The sequence below is a fragment of the Podarcis gaigeae genome (assembly GCF_964106915.1).
Source record: "Podarcis gaigeae genome assembly, chromosome: 12".
Classification (NCBI taxonomy): domain Eukaryota; kingdom Metazoa; phylum Chordata; class Lepidosauria; order Squamata; family Lacertidae; genus Podarcis; species Podarcis gaigeae.
Genome location: NC_139688.1, coordinates 49,599,184 through 49,622,708, shown reverse-complemented (window position 1 = coordinate 49,622,708; position 23,525 = coordinate 49,599,184). Strand labels below are relative to the sequence as shown.

At 43.1% G+C, this 23,525-nt stretch overlaps 1 long non-coding RNA gene across 2 annotated transcripts in view; it reads left to right on the top strand.

Moving 5' to 3' along the window:
- Positions 1–23,525, top strand: part of LOC310828459 — a 95,023-nt gene that overhangs the window by 23,321 nt on the left and 48,177 nt on the right. The window lies entirely within an intron of this gene.

Here is a 23,525-nt window from a genome sequence, read left to right as displayed (position 1 = left end):
TCAGGAGTCAGCAAACTTTTTCAGCAGGGGGCCGGTCCACTGTCCCTCAGACCTTGTGGGGAGCCAGACTGTATTTTGAAAGAAAGAAAAAAATGAACGAATTCCTATGTCCCACAAATAACCCAGAGATGCATTTTAAATAAAAGGACACATTCCACTCATGTAAAAACACCCTGATTCCTGGACCGTCCACAGGCCGGATTTAGAAGGTGATTGGGCCAGATTCGCCCCCCGGGCCTTAGTTTGCCTACCCATGCTTTAAATGATGCATCCTTTGTATGGTAGTCCTTCCTTCACGGCACAGATAGATGGAAATGTAAATATTCTGTAGAATCTGTCCAGGCAAGATAAAAGACATGATGGTGCGTGAGAGCAGGAGAAAGAAAGGGGCATGATTTAGCAGGGGCCACTGAAGCAAAAAATAACCACAGGCAAGACAGAGAATCTGCATTAGAAGATGGGACATACATGCCAGGGATTGCTTAATTAGAATTCAATGAACAATTCAAAATAAGATAATTTCTTTCCTATTTTTTCTCCCTCTCCCCTCATCAAGTACAGACCTTGGGGTCTATGTAGACGCGCATGACAGAGAAGAGGCCACGTCTGCAGTACTGAGGGCTAGTGCTTGTTTGTCAAAGGAGACCTAGAGGATCGATCTCCTAAACCACAGGTGTCCATGAGGTCTCTCACCTTCCTTTTTATTGCCTCACACACCGTCCAAAGCTGAAGGTGGCTTTGTGAAACGGTTCCCCGTTTATTCCCCTGCTCAAAAAAAGACCCTGCCCCAAAACCTTCCACAGATAGTTGGTACAGATTTATGCCTTCAGCGTGGCTCATAATTTTACTCACCCGTTTGTTAAGCGGCGAGCATTTACATCTTCTGTTTTTTCCACTCAGCATATGGGATTAGTTTTCCTAGGAGGATAAAATGTCTTGCTGCCTTTCTTTCTTCCTCAGAGTTATGGGCTGATAACTTAACAGATTGCTTTTTTTGCCTCCAGAGCTTGCTCTGTGCAAGATATAAATTAGTAATGTGCAACTGTGAACCTAAACAATTACTTATGTAAATGTCAGACTAGTGTGCAGAGCATGAACAATTTGCAGGGCTGTAGCAAGGCATTGGGGATGACTGGACTGGATTACACAGTGGGTGGATCGGAGGGTGGCAGAAACCACCTCTCTTTTTTAGTGGACACCAGCACTTTCCAAGTTACCTTATGATTTTTAATAAACTTCAGACATAAGGGTTTTCTGACCACTTTGTACCCCCTCCCCTTTACGTTGTGTTTGCAGAGAACCTGCAACTGGATCCTGAAAGCACACACAACAGACTCCTTAATATTTAACCAGATAGTGTTGCCTTTCTTTCTTCGTTTTTGGTTAACATAAGGCTTTAGCTAATTAATCCTTGGGTTACGTTTATTCAACATTCAGCTTGTCTATAAATAATCCCTAGCTGAGCAGGTTTCCCAGTGCTAATACTTGATTCCTGCATATTCACAGAAATATGCAGCTCCTTTCCCCCCCTTTTGCTCACTAGACTTTCAGTGGTTGATGGTAGTTATGTGTTCCAGGTACGCAATCTGAAGTGCAGGCATTTGCCTTGAAAGCCCTACAAGGCTTAAGATCTATGTACCAGAGGTTAGAGTGGGAGGTTGTCCTCTAGATCCCTGAGGTAAATTGAGACAGAGAGCCTTCTCAGTGGTGGCACCTCATTTTTTAATTTCCTCCCTAGAGGCACCTTTGTGGCACCACCATTGCTACCTTTTCAATAAATATTATTTATATATATATATATATATATATATATATATATATTTGCTTTCGTAGATTTTCACGGGTACAGGAATGCAGGTTTTGGTGTCCTCGGGTGTCTTCCCGTGTAAAAGTTGGGGTGTCTAGGCGACGTTTCGACGAGGTCTCACTCGTCATCTTCAGGCTGGTGCTTTCGGCTTCTTGTTACTGGAACAGAGCGGGATCTCAATGTTTGAGTTCCTATAAATACTGTAGAGGGGGTGTGGTGTCTAGCCTCCAATGTTCTGGGCAGAGAGGAAGTTCCCAGGCTAGTGTGCCTTTTCTTCTTTTGTTCCTTAATTACTTGAGAGATACCTTGAGTGATTTCTTGAGTGATATCCTGAGTACCACTTAGGTGGGTCATTAGGTGTGGATTAGTTGCTAAAGTCTTTGTGTCTTGACCTCTTGAACTTTGTGAAGAGTTTTCCTGAGAAGATGGCTGTATTGCACTTAGTTGTGCTTTGGCTTGGCTTCGTGTATAGGGGCGAGCTGTGGTTTTGTGGCTTGTGTCAGCCAGATCTGTGTAGGGATTGCAGGGGGGTGCAGCATCCGGAGGTGCCACCATGGATTGGCTACTGGATGGTGTCAGTAATTCATCTGTGGAGAGGGTCTGGGTTTGGGTCTGGTGTGGTTGATTGGTGTTGGCGTTCTGTGTGCCTCTGGATCTGGTGTCAGTTTTTGTGGGGAGGGCTAATTTCCAGATGTCTGGCAAGCGGGATGTGTCGTCACGCTTGTTCATGTTGTGAGGGTGTTTCTCTATCTCGATGGCTTCCATGATTATTCTCTTGTGGTGATGTTCCGTGTTAAAGAGCAATTTGGAATCTGCAAAATTAATTTCGTGTCCTGTTTCTTTCATGTGTTGGAAAAGAGAGGAAGTTTTTTCTTCTTTTTTGACGGCATTCTTGTGTTCTGCGATACGTGCATTTATTCGTCTGTTTGTTTGTCCAATGTACGTGGCTGGGCAGACTTTGCAGGGTATTTCATAGATGACGTCCTAATCTACAAAAAACCTGATGGCTCCCTAGGACACACTATCTACCAGAAAAAAACACACACCAACCGCTACTTACATGCACAATCACACCACCACCCTGCACAAATAAACTCCGTAGCCAAGACTCTCATCTCCAGAACCAAACGCCTGGCTGACAAAGACCACTTGACAACTGAGTTACAGAATCTCTCAAATGTGTTAATTGCCAATGGATACCAGCAAAACAGGATTACGAAGCTAATCCAAAAGGAAACACCCCCCAAAAACCAAGACACAGAAGAAAACAATGGCATGGCCCTCCTTCCTTATATCAAGGGCACTACAGATAAAATTAGCAAAATCCTCCATAAACACAATATCAAAACAGCCTTTTGCACCAACCAAAAAATAGCCAATATCCTCAGAAACCCCAAGGATAAAATCCAGTTGGAAAACCAAGGGATCTATGAAATACCCTGCAAAGTCTGCCCAGCCACGTACATTGGACAAACAAACAGACGAATAAATGCACGTATCGCAGAACACAAGAATGCCGTCAAAAAAGAAGAAAAAACTTCCTCTCTTTTCCAACACATGAAAGAAACAGGACACGAAATTAATTTTGCAGATTCCAAATTGCTCTTTAACACGGAACATCACCACAAGAGAATAATCATGGAAGCCATCGAGATAGAGAAACACCCTCACAACATGAACAAGCGTGACGACACATCCCGCTTGCCAGACATCTGGAAATTAGCCCTCCCCACAAAAACTGACACCAGATCCAGAGGCACACAGAACGCCAACACCAATCAACCACACCAGACCCAAACCCAGACCCTCTCCACAGATGAATTACTGACACCATCCAGTAGCCAATCCATGGTGGCACCTCCGGATGCTGCACCCCCCTGCAATCCCTACACAGATCTGGCTGACACAAGCCACAAAACCACAGCTCGCCCCTATACACGAAGCCAAGCCAAAGCACAACTAAGTGCAATACAGCCATCTTCTCAGGAAAACTCTTCACAAAGTTCAAGAGGTCAAGACACAAAGACTTTAGCAACTAATCCACACCTAATGACCCACCTAAGTGGTACTCAGGATATCACTCAAGAAATCACTCAAGGTATCTCTCAAGTAATTAAGGAACAAAAGAAGAAAAGGCACACTAGCCTGGGAACTTCCTCTCTGCCCAGAACATTGGAGGCTAGACACCACACCCCCTCTACAGTATTTATAGGAACTCAAACATTGAGATCCCGCTCTGTTCCAGTAACAAGAAGCCGAAAGCACCAGCCTGAAGATGACGAGTGAGACCTCGTCGAAACGTCGCCTAGACACCCCAACTTTTACACGGGAAGACACCCGAGGACACCAAAACCTGCATTCCTGTACCCGTGAAAATCTACGAAAGCAAATATCTTACCTCTACGGGGAGGAAACCTTCCAGCTGACAAGAACCTACGAGAAACTAGAAGTCCGAAGAGCCACCATCTTATGTGATCTCTTGTTCCTACGCAACTGCCGAGACAACAAATTAATTCCCACATGCTTCCAACTTAAATTCCACTCTAAAACCCCAGCCACCGAAAGGATCCTGAAACGAACTGAACTATCCCTAATCAGAAACGAACTACACAAGAAAAGATACCTACTAGACCAAACCAACAAAGATCTACTCACTCTTCACCTCAAACTCTGTAACAAAATCCACCCTGCACTCTGGGACAAATGCAAACAACTAGCCGTCTGGAGAGCTGAAACGGAGACCTCACATAAGACAGACACACACACCAACAAACTCCACAAACTAGAGAAACGCCAGAAGCCCGGCCACCCTCCACAGCAACCCATGAAACAAACAGTACATAACATATCAGACAGGATCCTCACCACAACTGAAACCAAAGTACTCTCCAAAGGTTTCAACTTTGCAGTCGCCCCGAGACGCATCCCCACGGAAAACATCATATGCGGAGTCGAAGCTAGCCTAACCAAATTCAACCCAGATGAAGCCAATAAAATCAGACTTGAAGTCACCAACATCCTCTGCTCCAGCAAACCACCCAGAAGCAATTTACACAAAGAAGAACAGAAAGCACTCACCAACCTGAGGAAAGACAACAACATAATCATTCTCCCAGCAGACAAAGGTAATGCCACAGTGGTGATGAACACATCGGACTACCAAGCAAAACTATCAAAGCTACTCCAAGATCCTGCCTACAAACCTATAAAAACAGATCCCACCACCTATCTGGAAAAAACCACCAAATCCAAAATAAAAGCCTCTCCTATCAGTGAAGAAATCCAGCTAAGAATCATCCCCAGAGAAAAATCATCCAGATGCCCCAAACTCTACGGCCTCCCCAAGATACACAAAGAAGGAACACCACTCAGACCAATAGTCAGCTCCATAGGCTCACCTCTACAAAATCTCGCTAAATTTCTCGCCAAGCAACTTCAGCCCTATGCAGAATCCATCTCTTCACACGTACCAAACTCCTTCCAGTTCATAGAAACAATAAAGAAGCAAAACCTACATCCTAATGACCTACTTGTGAGCTTCGATGTTGTATCTCTCTTCACACAAGTGCCCATTAATGAAGCCTTGACAGCTATTCAAAACAAATACAATCCCCCCGAATACATCTTGGACCTGACCAACCACTGCCTAACCAACACGTACTTCATCCACAATGGACAAAGATACAAACAGATAGAAGGAGCACCTATGGGATCACCCCTCTCACCGGTCATCGCAAACCTGTACATGGAACACTTTGAAACCAATGCTTTAGACAAGTCAGAACACAAACCCAAACTTTGGCTCAGATATGTTGACGACACCTTTGTAATTTGGCCACACGGGAAGGAAAAACTGGATAGCTTCCTCACACATCTCAACAACTTACACCCCAAAATACAATTCACTATGGAAATAGAAGCCAACAACCAACTTCCCTTCCTTGACGTCCTAATCTACAAAAAACCTGATGGCTCCCTAGGACACACTATCTACCAGAAAAAAACACACACCAACCGCTACTTACATGCACAATCACACCACCACCCTGCACAAATAAACTCCGTAGCCAAGACTCTCATCTCCAGAACCAAACGCCTGGCTGACAAAGACCACTTGACAACTGAGTTACAGAATCTCTCAAATGTGTTAATTGCCAATGGATACCAGCAAAACAGGATTACGAAGCTAATCCAAAAGGAAACACCCCCCAAAAACCAAGACACAGAAGAAAACAATGGCATGGCCCTCCTTCCTTATATCAAGGGCACTACAGATAAAATTAGCAAAATCCTCCATAAACACAATATCAAAACAGCCTTTTGCACCAACCAAAAAATAGCCAATATCCTCAGAAACCCCAAGGATAAAATCCAGTTGGAAAACCAAGGGATCTATGAAATACCCTGCAAAGTCTGCCCAGCCACGTACATTGGACAAACAAACAGACGAATAAATGCACGTATCGCAGAACACAAGAATGCCGTCAAAAAAGAAGAAAAAACTTCCTCTCTTTTCCAACACATGAAAGAAACAGGACACGAAATTAATTTTGCAGATTCCAAATTGCTCTTTAACACGGAACATCACCACAAGAGAATAATCATGGAAGCCATCGAGATAGAGAAACACCCTCACAACATGAACAAGCGTGACGACACATCCCGCTTGCCAGACATCTGGAAATTAGCCCTCCCCACAAAAACTGACACCAGATCCAGAGGCACACAGAACGCCAACACCAATCAACCACACCAGACCCAAACCCAGACCCTCTCCACAGATGAATTACTGACACCATCCAGTAGCCAATCCATGGTGGCACCTCCGGATGCTGCACCCCCCTGCAATCCCTACACAGATCTGGCTGACACAAGCCACAAAACCACAGCTCGCCCCTATACACGAAGCCAAGCCAAAGCACAACTAAGTGCAATACAGCCATCTTCTCAGGAAAACTCTTCACAAAGTTCAAGAGGTCAAGACACAAAGACTTTAGCAACTAATCCACACCTAATGACCCACCTAAGTGGTACTCAGGATATCACTCAAGAAATCACTCAAGGTATCTCTCAAGTAATTAAGGAACAAAAGAAGAAAAGGCACACTAGCCTGGGAACTTCCTCTCTGCCCAGAACATTGGAGGCTAGACACCACACCCCCTCTACAGTATTTATAGGAACTCAAACATTGAGATCCCGCTCTGTTCCAGTAACAAGAAGCCGAAAGCACCAGCCTGAAGATGACGAGTGAGACCTCGTCGAAACGTCGCCTAGACACCCCAACTTTTACACGGGAAGACACCCGAGGACACCAAAACCTGCATTCCTGTACCCGTGAAAATCTACGAAAGCAAATATCTTACCTCTACGGGGAGGAAACCTTCCAGCTGACAAGAACCTACGAGAAACTAGAAGTCCGAAGAGCCACCATCTTATGTGATCTCTTGTTCCTACGCAACTGCCGAGACAACAAATTAATTCCCACATGCTTCCAACTTAAATTCCACTCTAAAACCCCAGCCACCGAAAGGATCCTGAAACGAACTGAACTATCCCTAATCAGAAACGAACTACACAAGAAAAGATACCTACTAGACCAAACCAACAAAGATCTACTCACTCTTCACCTCAAACTCTGTAACAAAATCCACCCTGCACTCTGGGACAAATGCAAACAACTAGCCGTCTGGAGAGCTGAAACGGAGACCTCACATAAGACAGACACACACACCAACAAACTCCACAAACTAGAGAAACGCCAGAAGCCCGGCCACCCTCCACAGCAACCCATGAAACAAACAGTACATAACATATCAGACAGGATCCTCACCACAACTGAAACCAAAGTACTCTCCAAAGGTTTCAACTTTGCAGTCGCCCCGAGACGCATCCCCACGGAAAACATCATATGCGGAGTCGAAGCTAGCCTAACCAAATTCAACCCAGATGAAGCCAATAAAATCAGACTTGAAGTCACCAACATCCTCTGCTCCAGCAAACCACCCAGAAGCAATTTACACAAAGAAGAACAGAAAGCACTCACCAACCTGAGGAAAGACAACAACATAATCATTCTCCCAGCAGACAAAGGTAATGCCACAGTGGTGATGAACACATCGGACTACCAAGCAAAACTATCAAAGCTACTCCAAGATCCTGCCTACAAACCTATAAAAACAGATCCCACCACCTATCTGGAAAAAACCACCAAATCCAAAATAAAAGCCTCTCCTATCAGTGAAGAAATCCAGCTAAGAATCATCCCCAGAGAAAAATCATCCAGATGCCCCAAACTCTACGGCCTCCCCAAGATACACAAAGAAGGAACACCACTCAGACCAATAGTCAGCTCCATAGGCTCACCTCTACAAAATCTCGCTAAATTTCTCGCCAAGCAACTTCAGCCCTATGCAGAATCCATCTCTTCACACGTACCAAACTCCTTCCAGTTCATAGAAACAATAAAGAAGCAAAACCTACATCCTAATGACCTACTTGTGAGCTTCGATGTTGTATCTCTCTTCACACAAGTGCCCATTAATGAAGCCTTGACAGCTATTCAAAACAAATACAATCCCCCCGAATACATCTTGGACCTGACCAACCACTGCCTAACCAACACGTACTTCATCCACAATGGACAAAGATACAAACAGATAGAAGGAGCACCTATGGGATCACCCCTCTCACCGGTCATCGCAAACCTGTACATGGAACACTTTGAAACCAATGCTTTAGACAAGTCAGAACACAAACCCAAACTTTGGCTCAGATATGTTGACGACACCTTTGTAATTTGGCCACACGGGAAGGAAAAACTGGATAGCTTCCTCACACATCTCAACAACTTACACCCCAAAATACAATTCACTATGGAAATAGAAGCCAACAACCAACTTCCCTTCCTTGACGTCCTAATCTACAAAAAACCTGATGGCTCCCTAGGACACACTATCTACCAGAAAAAAACACACACCAACCGCTACTTACATGCACAATCACACCACCACCCTGCACAAATAAACTCCGTAGCCAAGACTCTCATCTCCAGAACCAAACGCCTGGCTGACAAAGACCACTTGACAACTGAGTTACAGAATCTCTCAAATGTGTTAATTGCCAATGGATACCAGCAAAACAGGATTACGAAGCTAATCCAAAAGGAAACACCCCCCAAAAACCAAGACACAGAAGAAAACAATGGCATGGCCCTCCTTCCTTATATCAAGGGCACTACAGATAAAATTAGCAAAATCCTCCATAAACACAATATCAAAACAGCCTTTTGCACCAACCAAAAAATAGCCAATATCCTCAGAAACCCCAAGGATAAAATCCAGTTGGAAAACCAAGGGATCTATGAAATACCCTGCAAAGTCTGCCCAGCCACGTACATTGGACAAACAAACAGACGAATAAATGCACGTATCGCAGAACACAAGAATGCCGTCAAAAAAGAAGAAAAAACTTCCTCTCTTTTCCAACACATGAAAGAAACAGGACACGAAATTAATTTTGCAGATTCCAAATTGCTCTTTAACACGGAACATCACCACAAGAGAATAATCATGGAAGCCATCGAGATAGAGAAACACCCTCACAACATGAACAAGCGTGACGACACATCCCGCTTGCCAGACATCTGGAAATTAGCCCTCCCCACAAAAACTGACACCAGATCCAGAGGCACACAGAACGCCAACACCAATCAACCACACCAGACCCAAACCCAGACCCTCTCCACAGATGAATTACTGACACCATCCAGTAGCCAATCCATGGTGGCACCTCCGGATGCTGCACCCCCCTGCAATCCCTACACAGATCTGGCTGACACAAGCCACAAAACCACAGCTCGCCCCTATACACGAAGCCAAGCCAAAGCACAACTAAGTGCAATACAGCCATCTTCTCAGGAAAACTCTTCACAAAGTTCAAGAGGTCAAGACACAAAGACTTTAGCAACTAATCCACACCTAATGACCCACCTAAGTGGTACTCAGGATATCACTCAAGAAATCACTCAAGGTATCTCTCAAGTAATTAAGGAACAAAAGAAGAAAAGGCACACTAGCCTGGGAACTTCCTCTCTGCCCAGAACATTGGAGGCTAGACACCACACCCCCTCTACAGTATTTATAGGAACTCAAACATTGAGATCCCGCTCTGTTCCAGTAACAAGAAGCCGAAAGCACCAGCCTGAAGATGACGAGTGAGACCTCGTCGAAACGTCGCCTAGACACCCCAACTTTTACACGGGAAGACACCCGAGGACACCAAAACCTGCATATATATATATATATATATATATATTTAATACACACACACACACACACACCTCCCACCCCCACTCCTTGTTTGATTGATCATCCTGGAAGCGTTGCCTGTCTGTGCATAAATCTTTAAATTAATTGATCAATTAAATACTTTGCTAGGAAGAAAATGAAGACCAGTTTGGAACCAGTCAAATTTTCCAGTGCAGCGCCATCTGTATGTGCTTAAAAGGTAAAGGTAAAGGTACCCCTGCCCATACGGGCCAGTCTTGACAGACTCTAGGGTTGTGCGCTCATCTCACTCTAGAGGCCGGGAGCCAGCGCTGTCCGCAGACACTTCCGGGTCACGTGGCCAGCGTGACGAAGCTGCTCCAGCGAACTGGCACCAGAGCAGCACACGGAAACGCCGTTTACCTTCCCGCTATACAGCGGTACCTATTTATCTACTTGCACTTAAGGGTGCTTTCGAACTGCTAGGTGGGCAGGAGCTGGGACCGAACGACGGGAGCTCACTCCACCGCGGGGATTCGAACCGCCGACCATGTGATCGGCAAGTCCTAGGCACCGAGGTTTTACCCACAGCGCCACCCGCGTTCCTCTGTATGTGCTTCATTTGTTTTAAAACCAAAGTGCCGTAAATCAAGGAGGCCCCACAAACTCATTCCCTATTCTAGAAGCCCTGCTGTTATATGTATGTGTGTGGACAAAGGGATAGTTGTGGTAAAGGCACTTTTCCTGTTCCCAAAGTTCCCCCATATTATTTCTCCTCTTTCAGCCTTGCCTCAGCCACCATGCACATAGAGAACAATTCCTAAATTTGTCTCATGAAAACCATGGGACAAATTTATTAGATTCTGGCTATGTTCATGCACACAGAGTGATGCCTATAAACAAGTGTGATGCTGCTGTCAGTGGCATCCCTGTTCTGAGACCTGTTTCGAGAACTTAAGATGAAAAGTGCTGCTGCATCTGATCAGACTTGATCCATCCAGTTCAATATTCTTTTTACAGTTATGGCCAACCAGATGCATTTGGGAGCTCACAGACATCTGGAGATACTATCATGGACTATAGCCAGCGACAGACCTAGAGACAATTAATTTACCTAATCCTTTTTATAAGCTACCTAACGGCTTTAATATAAGTGCTTGGAACTCCCATATAAATGTGTTAAATTGAATTTTCTCCTAAAAAATGTCATCAAGGTCCAAACCACATGTTTACTAGCAGTCCCTCCAAGTGCCCCTATTTTCCAGGGACAGTCCTGGATTTACAGAAGCCGTCCTGGTTTCTGAGTTGATCCCTGAATGTCCTGCTTTTCCTTAAAAGGTAAAGGTAAAGGTACCCCTGCCCGTACGGGCCAGTCTTGACAGACTCTGGGGTTGTGCGCCCATCTCACTTAAGAGGCCAGGGGCCAGCGCTGTCCGGAGACACTTCCGGGTCACGTGGCCAGCGTGACAAAGCTGCATCTGGCAAGCCAGAGCCGCACACGGAAACGCCGTTTACCTTCCCGCTGGTAAGTGGTCCCTATTTATCTACTTGCACCCGGAGGTGCTTTTGAACTGCTAGGTTGGCAGGCGCTGGGACCGAGCAGCGGGAGCGCACCCCGTCGCAGGGATTCGAACCGCCAACCTTTCGATCGGCAAGTCCTAGGCGCTGAGGCTTTAACCCACAGCGCCACCTGCGTCCCTGCTTTTCCTTAGGACGTCCCTATTTTCATCAGAGGGTTGGAGGGTATGGAGTTTTGCCACCCCTGAGCCAAGGAGATATGTAACTATACAACCTTTAGAAGACTTCTGAAGGCAGCCCTGTGTAGAGAGTTTTTTTTTTTTATGTTTTATTATTTTTATATATATGTTGGAAGACACCCAGAGTGGCTGGGGCAACCCAGTCAGATAACCAGTGTCAGCAATGAGTTGTGAGTGCTAGCAAAGACAAGAGCCCAGGAATCCAGCCATATTTACAGGATTTATTGCTCCTTTGAAGCTATGTACAAGCAGCTCAAAAGTTCGACTCATTCATGGCGGGTCAGTTGTCCCGAGTAAACTTCCTTTCGATTTTCCCCAGCATAACCACCTTCTAAGCCCAGCCCCCCTCCTTCCTCTCTGACGAGAGTGGCTTATCCCCACAAGTGCCTGCCCCCTCTCAGATTCATTACCTCCTGACAGTTCTTCATCAGCCTCCTCGTCCGAGGAGGAGCAACTACTTATTAAAGGAGCTTTCTCCCAGTAAGTTCCCATTCTCTCCCCCTTCTCTGGTTCCAGTTCTCTGACAATCAGTGTATAAATAATAAAAATATTATGATGATGGAATAGGATGTCCCTATTTTCATCAGAGAAATGTTGAAGGCTATGTGCTGGATATATAGCATGTATCTTCATAGGTAGCTTTTTCTGACTTAAATACAAAGGCATTCGGGTGCGTGTCTTTTTTTTCCTAGAAAGACAGAATATGGCTATACCATTGTTATAGACCCATACTTATGTTCAGCTGGAGAAATGAGAGAACACTAGAGTATCCATTTCTATGTAAAAAAAAACATTTCCCCTCCTTAACATAGGGAAGGAATGCTTGAAGGCACACCCTGAACATATGCCCACTTCTGTAAAGTGAATTTTGGGGGGTGTCCCCTAACAACACTCAACAGCTGTAAACTGCAGTTCCCAGAATTTCTGGGGCCCTTAGAAAACTTTCCATATGATCTAAATCACCCACCCCGGGCAAAAAAATTCCTGCATTGCAGGGGATTGGACTAGATCAGCCTTTCTCAACCTTGGGTCCCCAGATGTTGTTGAACTACAACTCCCATCATCCCTACCTAGCAAGGCCAGAGCTCAGGGATGATGGGAGTTGTAGTCCAACAACATCTGGGGATTCAAGGTTGAGAAACATTGGACTAGGTGGTCCTTGTGGTCCATTCCAGCTCTACACTTCTATGATTCTGTGATTCAGGCACTGGATAGAATGACTTCACCAAGAAAGCAATTAAGAGCTCCCTCTTGTGATGGCAAATTTACATAGCAAAGAACTGCTTGCAAAGAATCCTGTGTTCTGCGATGATAATCCTGGATTTGCCCCCTCTTCTTGCACAGCAAGGTGTTGCTCTCCTATCAGGACATCTACTGGGTGTGTTAGAAAGTTGGTGAGGCTCTTTAGGTGATTGACAATGGGGCAGCGAGGGGAGAAAGTGTTCTGAGCATCAGTTAAGCCCTATTCATGCATTGAAAGCTGCTGGCAGAGCTCATCTGCCTCAGTTTCGAACATCCACATGTTGAGCGTTGATGTCTGAGCTAGAAAAGTTTGCATACATAGACCTCTCCATGAATTGGGGCCCTGTACAGTCAGGGGTTCAGCTCACCGGAAGCCCGTGTATAGACAGCCCCCCCCCCCAGTTCAACCGTCCACACCTGACCCATGTAACCTTAAAGGTATGGCCAACTCTTTGACTCTACTGCCCTTTTCACAGTGTGTACCCATTTTATGAATTAACATATGTGAGGTGGGAATCCATAATGGAAGTGAAGTTAGAATCTGGGGGGAGGGGAGGAGAAAGAAGAAAATAGATGGGGACTTTTCAGTTGTTTATAGTATCAGAATTTACAGTTAACAGGTTTAAAAATTCTGGATTATGTGTTTGAAGGGAAGAGTTAGGCAAGCTGTCTTATTTTTCTCCCAATATAAATAGAAACTTCAAGAGCTGGGAATTTTGATCACAGTCTGAGTCAGATGTCACTTCCTGGGCATATATTCAGTATGTGCCTTCAAGCATTCATTCCCTATCTTAAGGAGAGAGAGAATTCTTTTTTTACATGGAAACTGAGACTCTAGTATTCTCTCATTTCTCCAAGCACAAGTATGGATCTGTAGTAATGCCCATTCTGTGTGTGTGTGATATAACCTCACTTGGAGGTTTTAAATTATATATCTCAAATAACAAATAACGAAAACCTCACAACTTAGGGTCCCACAAGAGTTTTTTCTTCCAATAGCTGCTACAAATAGTGTGAGGTCTAAAAATGTCTTATATATTGTCGTCCTGACCATAATACGATGCTTAGCTAGATTCTTAATTATGTGTGTGGATCATGTTTTTGTGATGCTTAAGTCCAAGGTCATGTAATTTTACCCAGTAGTTTTACTATCCACTCTACACATTAATCACAGGTAAGCTGCCCTAGTCAATTTCTCCAGAGTTATCATCTTTGCTCAGACACAATTATATATACAGTGGTACCTCGGGTTACAGATGCTTCAGGCTACAGACTCCGCTAACCCAGAAATAGTATCTCAGGTTAAGAACTTTGCTTCAAGATGAGAACAGAAATCAAAAGGTGGTGGGGTGGCGGCAGTGGGAGGCCCCATTAACTAAAGTGGTACCTCAGGTTAAGAACAGTTTCAGGTTAAGAACGGACCTCCAGAACGAATTAAGTTCTTAACCCGAGGTACAGATGCTTACTGGGGACCACTTTCTGGCAAAGCATGTGCTGTATTACTGAGCCACATCCCTTCATTAGAAGGGGAAATTGCCTATTGTATATAGAAGTAAATTCTTGGATATGTGACTCAAGGTAAAGGCAAAGGTAAAGGGACCGCTGACCATTAGGTCCAGTTGAGGCCGACTCAGGGATTGCGGGGCTCATCTCACTTTATTGGCTGAGGGAGCCGGCGTACAGCTTCCGGGTCATGTGGCCAGCATGACTAAGCCGCTTCTGTCGAACCAGAGCAGCGCACGGAAACACCGTTTACCTTCCCACCGGAATGGTACCTATTTATCTACTTGAATTTTGACGTGCTTTCGAAGTGCTAGGTTGGCAGGAGCTGGGACCGAGCAACAGGAGCTCACCCCATCGCGGGGATTCGAACCGCCAACCTTCTGATCGGCAAGTCCTAGGCTCTGTGGTTTAACCCACCGCGCCACCTTAGTCCCATATGTGACTCGAGAGGTAAACACAAATTAAACCCTAAATCTGTAATTAAGTTGAATCTCGATAAACAAAAATAACTCTGATATTATGAAAAGTTGCAATGGTTGAAATATTTTGTCATGGAGTTCTACCCAGGGTTCATTTCCTCCAAAGCACTTATGACTGGGGGTGTTTCTGTTCTTGCATTTCATTCTACCTCTTCCATTTGTTTATTGCTTTATTGAGTTACGCAGTTCTCAAACTGACCAGCCCAACTGAGTGCTCTTATTGCTAATCTCATTGAGAGAAGCATCAGAATCTTTTCCCCTCTGTAGTTAATCCAATTCACTGAGGGAAATGTTGCATTCTTTTTACCAGCCAGTCAAATATGTATGAAATGACAGGATGAGAAAGCGTTTCTTACCAAGTAAAGCATACTCCCATTTGGTGTTTTTTTTAAAAAGAAGACTTTTCATTCTGTGAACATATGAGCCAGAAATGCCTGTGGAGATGTTGTGATATAAGCAGTATGAGTTTTTGCATGGCCTGCAGAGTATCGCCGATGTGACTGGATTATCAAAATCCTCCCCTGTTCTCCACATACAAAACCCAGAATTATCTTAAAATGTGCTCATTGCCCTTCACTCCTTCTTCATATATATATAATTAGAACACTGCAATGTTATTAATAATACCATGGGATTAACACCTTTTGTGTAGAAACTTCAGAATCATATACAGAGGAAGACTTACTAGGCCTCCTGGGTAGAGAAGAATTTACTAAGCAAATTACTCACAGGTTCCTGTGGAGAGTGACAGAAGAACTGATGAAATAATCAAGGATTCCACTCTCAAAGATCTAGTAAAACAAAGTTATTAGATCACTATGTATTGTATACGGAGAAAAAAACAAATATAAATATAGATTATTGTCCCTGAATAAGGAAACGTTCTCTGCTTTCTAAATGCATTCAGTAGGAGGCATATATATGTATTTAGGAGGCATATATATGTATTTATTTTGACTTATTGTTATAATTGTGTACCATCTGGCAACGGATGGATGATCAGGGTCTTAACAAAGGGGCTTAATTTTTTTATTGACTGGAAATCTTTTCTCAGTCTTCAGCTACTGGGCGGGGCAGAAAAATGGCACTTGAAGTTTGACTGCAGACAGAGTCCAGAAGAAAGAGGAGGAGATAGGAGAGTCTAGTTGGGCTTGGCTTAATTGGATGAAGCATTAGGGGGAAATAATTATAATTATAATTATAATTATAATTATGTATTATTTGTACCCCACCCACCTGACACAGTTGCCCCAGCAATCTAATGATGATTAGTGGTTATGCTGTTTTCTTTAGGATTCTGCTTGCTTCCAAAATCATTCATTTTGTGTGTGTGTGTGTGTGTGTGTGTGTGTGAACAAAAAGATAAAGACACAGAATTGGATAAGATGATAGGAAGGATTCGAAACCTGCGGGACCAGAGATTCACAGAAGATTGGAATAAATATGCGAACTATTTGAAGAACAATTGTAATCAACAAATTACGCTAGTAGGACTACAAGAAGTTTTGTAAGGAGGAATATATGAACTATTGCAAAGAAGATAAAGAAGAGAGACATTAGTTATGATATTTAAAAGTAACAGTGAAGTAAGAAATGTAAATAAAGTGGAAAAAAATTAGAAAATTTTCAGATGTGACTGATGGAAGTAAAAAAAATTGTATAAGATATAAAAGTATGTTTTACAATGTTGAAAATGATATGTTGGAAATATATATATATATGCTTTCGTAGATTTTCACGGGTACAGGAATGCAGGTTTTGGTGTCCTCGGGTGTCTTCCCGTGTAAAAGTTGGGGTGTCTAGGCGACGTTTCGACGAGGTCACCAGCCTGAAGATGACGAGTGAGACCTCGTCGAAACGTCGCCTAGACACCCCAACTTTTACACGGGAAGACACCCGAGGACACCAAAACCTATATATATATATATATATATATATATATATATATATACACACATATATATCTCACAAAAGACGCCATAGTACATTCTCATCATAAGGAAGATTCCGTAATGAGGCTACCCATGAACCTTCTAACTATAGCCCATTTTTGTATCTATATCAGGAGACATGTGTTTTGCATATCAAAATCTGCATTACATTCCCCAAAGCTTGGAGCAGATACTCGTGCCCATCAATAAGGACTGCTTTGTCATCATCTAATATTAGGTTATTAGAGAGACAGGAGAGGACTTGGGTTAACCAAAGGGCATCTTTGCGTCACCAGTCTGACCAGATTTTGTGTTTGGAGGAGTACAGACTCCAATGCATAAATAAAAGTGAACCCTACCCCCAGTAATCACAGCCTTCGTTGCACCCATTCAGAACTTGTGGAAATGGGGGTGACACTGAATTAAAAGATGCAGACTGAAAAAGGAAACCAAGAGGAAAAGGCTTTTTCCCGCAGACAAAAAACAAAATGACATGTTAGCAATCAGATTCCAGTCAATCATCAGACAAAGAAATCAAATTTGATACTCTGCCAAGCTGTACTAGGAGGGGACTTTCAGTATTTCATGTGCAAAAATAGACATTTCAGCGTCTCCTTATACACAATGGAATGCCGAAAGGAATTGCTTATCGGCTTCACAGTCCCCGTTTATCCCTTTTGTAGACCGCAGCTTTGGCCTATTTTTATCTTTACCCTGACATTGGAAACTGCCTTCTTAAAAATGTATTAAACGACGTATCTGAACAAACAGCACCAGGGAAATTTTGCATTTCTACCCAACAAAAATAGTACCTTGAAATGTAGAACTTGGGGGGAGGGGACCAGTGTTGCAGTGCACCCTCATTCTCTAAAAGGAATGCTCCTGTTCAGGGTTCCAGCCAGCCAAGTCAAGCTCTGAGGCAGGTACAGGGAACCTTGGCTTAGCTCAGTGTAGCAAGGAAGTAAATAAGGAATAAAGCATCTCCTGGACATCAGGAAATAGCACCATTTTACAAAATAATAATAATAATAATAATATCCCTGCTACTTGTACTTATGCAAGTGTTCTCTCCACTGCTCTCAGCAAATGCAGATAATACTACCTGCTAGTTTCTGGGTTATGATTACAAAGAATAAAACGATGCAATTTCCTTTGGGCTCCGTGTTTGGAGTTATAAATGCAGGTGTCGATTTGGAGGCTGAGTAAGGATTATATAGAATTAGTTCATAGTTAGAAGTTGGAAGCCTGTCTGAGGTTGGAAGCCTCACCGATCTGCCTTCCATCTTGATTGATATTTCAAATTAATTCCAATATAAGGCAATACTGCTTGGGGAGGGTGTTGGTGAAACTTGAAAGCTGGCATATCCTTGGGTCAATGAATGTGATGTACGTTTCCAAGTGCTTTGCATCTCCTACACTTTGGAACTGATATGGCAACGACTATCTACTGATTCATGGTTTTGCATTAAGAGGCAGCCCAAAAACCTGTTCTGTATTTATCATGAACCAGGGCAAGAGGCTCATTACGGACAATTGTAAGGATATAATTTAGAGTTCCTGCAATCATCTGAGAAACAGCAGCAGCAAGCAGCTGTGCTAAGCAAACTTTAGAGAATACTTAGAATTATTCCATGTAATCATTTCCCATTCATAGTCATTCTGATGAATGAGCTACATCCTGTTGAAGTCAAATGGTAAATAAAACCTTTCATTGCTTTTTATGCATATGGATTGCCTCTCCACTTCAGATTTGGGCTCTTGCATAAGAGCACCAGGTCTATGCAAGCGAATTTATCTGTTGCCCATTCAGAGGCCCAGTAACAGCGCTGGGGCGGGGGGAAATAATTAAAAAAATAAGGATAGTTCTTTTATTCTATTGACATATATTTCATCTCTCTCTGTCACCAAAGAAATTTGCTTTTATGTTACCCCATCATCTTGATAAATGTGTGTGGTGGTTTAGATGTATTGGCAAGCCACGTTTTTAATATTTTGCAAATAAACCTTGAAAGACTCGCAGGCACAGACTTCTCTTGTGCACGACAATTCCTCGTCATTTCCTGATTTGTGGCACACAAAAGTTTGTTGTACAAACTCTTCTTTGTACTTGACCTGCACACAGGGACTGGCAACTTGCTTATGCTCACTCACTGCATGAACAAAACTGCAACTTCACAACCAATATAGCACATGTATACAAAATAAAATTTAAAATTTAAAAAACCTCCAAACAATGCAGGATGAGATCTCCAGGACTGGAACTCATTTTGTACTTCTTCTTCAAAAAGAGAATATGCATGGGTGGCAGCTATTAATCCCTTAATGACTCAATTTTTCTTTCTTTCTGGATTTTGCTCTCCCCCCCCCCCAAGTTAACATCATTGCTGTGAGCCCTCTTCTATCCTATTGCATGCCCCTGGGCACCTAAAAGTAACCAAGAAGGTTATAACTGCAAGCACTGTAGTCCAAAATTGAAGTATTTTCATTCATCAAACCAAGGTAAATATATAAAAGCTGCTTATCCAGAAAATTATGCAGAGGCCTTACATACAGAAGCAAAGTGGCCAGTTCATGCATTTACAACACCTGTGATTCTAACAGTTGCCTCCTCCAAAGAGCAGCAGCTTCTGCTTTCTCTTCTTTGTCGATTACTTGTAGCTGAGTAAGATTGTCTTCCATAAACATGGTTTTAACAATGAGTCCGTAAGTGACTCTGGAGGCCAATTCTGGATCCACACGTCATTCCACAGTGGGGACATTGGTTTCTGGGTGGGAGTTGATCATGGCATGGATTTGCCAAGCATGACGTCCTCTTTTCTTCCTTGCGTCCTGAGTTTGAGTGTCTTCAAAGCCCATGACACCTTTGGTAAAGGCTGTTCTCCAATTGGAGTGCTTGCAGGCAAGTGTTTCCCAATTGTTGGTGTTTATACTACATTTTTAAAGATTTTCCTTGAGAGAATCTTTAAACCTCGTTTGTTGACCACCAGCATTATGCTTTCCATTTTTAAGTTCGGATTAGAGTAGTTGCTTCGGAAGATGATCATCAGGCATCTGCACAACATGACCAGTCCAACGAAGTTGATGTTGAAGAATCCTTGCTTCAACACTGGTGATCTTTGCTTCTTCCAGTACACTGGTATTAGTTCGCCTGTCTTCCCAAGTGATGTGTAAAATTTTTCAGAGACACCGTTGATGGAATCTTTCGAGGAGTTGGAGATGGTGTTTATAAGTGGTCCATGTTTCACAAGTATACAGTAAGGTTGGTAGTACAATAGCTTTGTAAACAAGCATTTTGGTATCCTTGTGAATGTCCTGGTCCTCAAACACTCTGCACTTCAATTGGGAGAAAGCCTCACTTGCAGAGCTCAGGCGATGCTGGATTTCGGCATCAATGTTGGCCCTTGCGGAAAGACATTCTTGGAAAGGAGAGTTCTTGAGGGCGCAAAGGGATTCTCCACTATGAGTTTAGAGCATCGACTGGGAAGTCCCTGCATGCATCAGCACTGCTGAGTCAAGGCCATTAGGTGGCAGCAAGTCCAATTACTTTTCCACATAACATACTTCATATTCCGAGAGCAGATAACCATTCCAGTTTTTAACTTTTTCTCCTCCCCCACCTTCCAGCTGTACTGTTGCCAATTTTGATTTAAAAAACCAACAGCTTTCAGACGCAGGAAGCAAAGGAGATACACTAGAAGGGAAATGCAGATACTCTTTGAGATTGTGCATTGATGTTCTTCAGGAAAACAGACCCCAGACAGGTCCATACCACAAGAAGGGAGGGTAGCTGGCTGCCATAGAGACTGAATTATGTGTGTTAGCGATAGGGGAAGGGTAGGCTGTGTATTTAAAAAGATGGACTGGCGAAAGAAATGGGCAGCACAAGGTGTGGAGGGAAACAATGGGGAGGAATTTGGGAAGCAGAGGGAGAATTCTTAGAGAATTCCTGTTGGAATACAATGCCCAAAGCAACCCATCTCCACTTCTCCCATCCCAATCCAAAGATGCAAGTGACAGTGTTGGCCTTCCAGGGCCTCAAACGGCCATAGTAGAAGTGCTGGAATCGAATCCATTTTTAAGGACTTGCCTGCAATTATGTGGGTGACATAAGAGCATATTAACAAGCAACAAGATTGTTTTTAACTTCATCCATTGGCTGAAGAGTGGTATAGAAATCAGCTGTGGTATAGAAATATCTAAAGTTATTAGGAAAGTAAGAACACAAGAAGAGCCTGCTGGATCAGCACCCTGTTTTCATATATATATATATATATATATATATATATATATATATATATATATATATTTGCTTTCGTAGATTTTCACGGGTACAGGAATGCAGGTTTTGGTGTCCTCGGGTGTCTTCCCGTGTAAAAGTTGGGGTGTCTAGGCGACGTTTCGACGAGGTCTCACTCATCATCTTCAGGCTGGTGCTTTCGGCTTCTTGTTACTGGAACAGAGCGGGATCTCAATGTTTGAGTTCCTATAAATACTGTAGAGGGGTTCCTATAAATGAGTTCCTATAAATACTGTAGAGGGGGTGTGGTGTCTAGCCTCCAATGTTCTGGGCAGAGAGGAAGTTCCCAGGCTAGTGTGCCTTTTCTTCTTTTGTTCCTTAATTACTTGAGAGATACCTTGAGTGATTTCTTGAGTGATATCCTGAGTACCACTTAGGTGGGTCATTAGGTGTGGATTAGTTGCTAAAGTCTTTGTGTCTTGACCTCTTGAACTTTGTGAAGAGTTTTCCTGAGAAGATGGCTGTATTGCACTTAGTTGTGCTTTGGCTTGGCTTCGTGTATAGGGGCGAGCTGTGGTTTTGTGGCTTGTGTCAGCCAGATCTGTGTAGGGATTGCAGGGGGGTGCAGCATCAGCCTGAAGATGACGAGTGAGACCTCGTCGAAACGTCGCCTAGACACCCCAACTTTTACACGGGAAGACACCCGAGGACACCAAAACCTGCATTCCTGTACCCGTGAAAATCTACGAAAGCATATATATATATATTTATATATAATTAGTTTTTTAACATGCCATTTTCAACAGTAATTAAACATACTTTTATATCTTATTCAATTTTTTTTGACTTCCATCAGTCCTGTCTGAAAATTTTCTAATCTAATCTCTTAGCATGCATTTCTTAGTTTCCCTATTACATTTCAAACTCATAACCAATATCTCTATCTTTTTCTACTTTGTAACACTTTGTATACTTCTCCTTACAAATCTTCTTGTAGTCCTACTAGCGTAATTTGTTGATTACAGTTCCTCTTCAAATAATTCATATACTTCTTCCAATCTTCTGTAAATCTCTGGTTCCTCAGGTTTCGAATCCTTCCTGTCATTTTGTCCAATGCTGCATAGTCAATAGCTTCCATTTCTGGGCTAACAGTACTCTTGCCGCTGTTGTTGCACATCAGAACCATTTAACATTTTGCCTATTAATGTTTTGGCCTATAATGCCAAGTAAAAAAATTTCTGGTTTTTTTTTTTAAGAATGTATATTTCAACATCTTTTTCATCTCATTATATATCATTTCCCAGAAGTTCTTTACTTTCTTACATTCCCACCACATATGATAAAATGTTCCTTCTTTTTCTTTACATTTCCAACATTTATTATTTTATACGTTTTAGCTAATTTCACTGGTGTAATATACCATCTAGACATCATTTTCATCACATTCTCTTTCAAAGCATTACAGGCTGTAAATTTATCCAGCACCCTGTTTTCACACCCAGACACCTGCGGGAAACTCGTAAGCGGGACCTGAGCATGAGAGCACACTCCCCTCCTGTGGTTTCCAGCAACAGATATTCAGCAACATTACTGCCTCTGACCATGGAGGCAGAGCATAGCTACCATAGCTAACAGACAGTGTTAGCCTTATCCTCCATGAATTTGTCTTATTCTCTTTTAAAGCCATCCTGATTGGTGCCCATCACTGCCTCTTATGGCAGTGAGTTCCATAGTTTAACTGTGTGCTAAGTGAAGATGTGCTTTCTTTTATCTGTCCTGAATCTTCATCATTAAGCTTTTTGGCATATCCGTGAATTCTACTGCTAAGAGAGAGGGAGAAAAGTTTTTCTATTTCCACTTTCTCCGTGCCATGTATTATTTTGGACTTGGACTTGATATCCCGCCTTTCACTCCCCTTAAGGAGTCTCAAAGCGGCTAACAATCTCCTTTCCCTTCCTCCCCCACAACAAACACTCTGTGAGGTGAGTGAGGCTGAGAGACTTCAGAGAAGTGTGACTGGCCCAAGGTCACCCAGCAGCTGCAGGTGGAGGAGCAGGGAAGTGAACCCAGTTCACCAGATTACAAGTCCACCACTCTTAACCATTACACCACACTGGCTCTTTTTATAAACTTCTATCATGCCACTTCTTACTTGTTTTCCTCCTCTAAAATAAAAGCTCCCCAATATTGCCATTGTTCCTCACAAGGCACTCCTTTGATTGTTTGGGTTTTCCAACTCCACAATATCCTTTTTGAGTTTAGATGACCAGAGCTGTACATGGTAGTTCAAATATGGCCACACCAT